The following is a 3,475-nucleotide window of genomic DNA, read 5'->3' on the forward strand; positions in this document are numbered from 1 at the left end:
GTTGTTTAACAGGCTCTAGGTTAATCCAGCTGAAGTGAGATAATTTTATTTGTGAATTTTTTTTTAATTTTGCTTTCTGTAACAGTGCTTCTAATGGCAGCTTCTTCCTACCCTTTCAATCACAGCTTAAACATCACCTTTTCAGTTCAGTTCAGTTCAGTCACTTAGTCATGTCTGACTCTTTGTGATCCCATAGACTGCAGCACATCAGGCTTCCCTGACCATCACCACCACCCAGAGCTTACTCAAACTCATGTCCATTGAGTTGGTGATGCCATCCAACCATTTCATCCTCTTTTGTCCCCTTCTCCTCCCACCTTCAATCTTTCCCAGAATCAGGGTCTTTTGAAGTGAGGTGGCCCAAGTATTGGAGCTTCAGCCTCAGCATCAGTCCTTCCAATGAATATTCAGGACTAATTTCCTTTAGGGTTGACTGTTTTGATCTCCTTGCTGTCCAATAGGCTCTCAAGAGTCTTTGCCAACACTACAGTTCAAAAGCATCAATTCTTTGGTGCTCAGCTGTCTTTATAGTCCAACTCTTACATCCATATATGACCACTGGAAAAACCGTAGCTTTGACTAGATGGACCGGTTTGCTGGCAAAGTTATGTTTCTGCTTTTTAATGTGCTGTCTAGGTTGGTCATGGCTTTTCTTCTAAGGAGCAAACATCTTTTAATTTCATGGCTGCAGTCACCATCTTCAGTGATTTTGGAGCCCCCCAAAATACAGCCTTGTCTAACTAAATGAAACCATGAGCCATGCTGTGTAGGGCTACCCAAGATGGACGGGTCATGGTGGAGAGTTCTGACAAAATGTGGCCTACTGGAGAAGGGAATGGCAAACCACTTCAGGATTCTTGCCTTGAGAACCCCATGAACAGTATGGAGTGTTAGGTTCATGAGTCAAGGTAAATTGGGTGTGGCCATGTAGGAGATGAGGGCTTCCCTGATGGCTCAGAGGTTAAAGTGTCTGCCTGTGTCTGCCTGCAATGCGGGAGACCTAGGTTCGATCCCTGGGTGGGGAAGATCCCCTGGAGATGGAAATGGCAACCCACTCCAGTATTCTTGCCTGGAGAATGCCATGGGCGGAGGAGACTGGTGGGCTACAGACCACAGGGTGGCAAAGACTCAGACACGACTGAGCAACTTCACTTTCACTTTCACTTATGTAGGAAATGACAAGAGTGAACATTGACATCTTAGGAATCAGTGATCTAAAGTGGGTGGGAATGGGCACATTTAATTAAGATGACCATTATATCTGCTACTTTGGGCAAAAATTCCTTAGAAAAAATGGAGTAGCCCTTATAGTCAGCAAAAGAGTCTGAAATGCAGTATTTTGGTGCAATCTCAAAAAGGACAGAATGATCTCAGTTCATTTCCAAGGCAAACTATTCAACATTGCAGTAATCCAAACCTAAGCCCCAACCACTAATGCTGAAGAAGCTGATGTCAAGTGGATCTATGAAGACCTATAAGAACTTCTGGAATTAGCACTAAAAAAAAAAAAAAAAAAAAAAAAAAAAGAAGGATTTCTTTTTCATTATAGGGGATTGGAATGCAAAAGTAGGAAGTCAAGAGATACCTGGAGTAACTGGAAACTTTGGTCTTGGAGTACAAAATGGAGCAGGGCAAAGGCCAACAGAGTTTTGCCAAGAGAACAAACTGGTCATAGCAAACAACCTCTTCTAACAACACAAGAGACACCTCTAATATGGATATCACCAGATGGTCAATACCAAAATCAGATTGATTATATTCTTTGCAGCCAAAGATGGAAATGTTCTATACAGTCAACAAGAAGAGCAGAAACTGACTGTGGCTCAGATCATGAGCTCCTTATAGCAAAGTTCATACTTACATTGAAGAAAGCAGGGAAAACCACTAGACCATTCAGGTTTGACCTAATCAAATCACTTATGATTATACAGTGGAAGTGGCAAATATATTGAAGGGATTAAATCTGATAGAGTGTCTGAAGAACTATCAACAGAGCTTTGTAACACCACCCAGGAGGTGGTGACCGAAACCACCCCCAAGAAAAAGAAATGCAACAATGCAAATTGGTTGTCTGAGAAGACCTTACAAATAGCTGAGAGAAGAAGAGACATGGAAGTAAAAGGAGAAAGGGAAAGACATATCCAACTGAATGCTGCTGCTGCTGCTGCTAAGTCGCTTCAGTCGTGTCCGACTCTGTGCGACCCCATAGACGGCAGCCCTCCAGGCTCCCCCGTCCCTGGGATTCTCCAGGCAAGAACACTGGAGTGGACTGCCATTTCCTTCTCCAGTGCATGAGAGTGAAAAGTGAAAGTGAAGTCGCTCAGTCGTGTCTGACTCTTCACGACCCCAGGTGTCAGGGAATGTTTAATTTTAAGGAATCCTATATGTTGTTTTCTGTTTCTCAAGGGCTCTCTGTTCCTTATCAGTTCCTGGAAAACAGGAACGAGCAGAACTGCACGCAGTTCTCAGGACTGAGGCCACGAGACGGCATGCATACGTGGATTCCTTTCAGTAGCCTTTTACTTTTCTGCGAAAATGCTTAGTCAAGCTCCTATTTCTCAAGATATCGACCGTCTACTGGCCTTGTGATTGTTGTTCCCCTAGTTACTCCTGTCATGGCCCTATGAGGGTCATTCCCTTAGTTATTGTAGCTATGCATCTGGTTTTGTGGTTTTGCTCAACTCTATTTTTTAGCCTGAAGTTTCCTTGTGTAGCAATATATAAGCACACGCTGCTATGAGTAAAGCACCCTTGTTCCCCAGAGACTTGGGTCCCCCACGTCCTTCTTTCCATCGCTTTCTTTTCATTGTCTCCAGTCCCCGATCTGCCAAGAAGACCATAACACCCAGGGACTGTAGCCTACCAGGCTCTTCCATCCATGGGGTTTCCCAGGCAAGAGTACTGGAGTGAGTTGCCATTTCCTTCTCCAACCCAACTGAATACAGAGTTTCAAAGAATAGCAAGGAGAAATAAGAAAGCCTTCTTAAGTGAACAACGCAAATATATAGATGAAAACAGTAGAGTAGGAAAGACTAGATATTTCTTCTAAACAATTGGAGATACCAAAGGAACATTGCATGCAAGGATAGGCACAATAAAGGACAGAAATGGTATGGACCTAACAGAAGCAGAAGATATTAAAAAGAGATGGCAAAAGTACGCAGAAGAACTGTACAAGAAAAGGCTTTCATGACCCCGTTAACCATGATGGTCTGGTCGCTCACCTGAAGCAGATATCCTGGAGCTTGAACTCGAGTGGGCCTTAGGAAGCATTACTATGAACAAAGCTGAGGGAGGTGAAAAAATTTCAGCTGAGCTACTTCAAATCCTAAAAGATGATGGTGTTTAAGTTGCTGTATTCAATAAGCCAACAAATTTGGAAAACTTAGCAATGGCCACAGGACTGGATAAGGTCAGTTTTTGTTCCATTTCCCAAGAAGGGCAATCCCAAAGAATGTTCAAACTATTGTAAAAT

Source organism: Muntiacus reevesi, chromosome 9 (assembly GCF_963930625.1).
Source record: "Muntiacus reevesi chromosome 9, mMunRee1.1, whole genome shotgun sequence".
In the NCBI taxonomy this organism is placed as follows: Eukaryota; Metazoa; Chordata; class Mammalia; order Artiodactyla; family Cervidae; genus Muntiacus; species Muntiacus reevesi.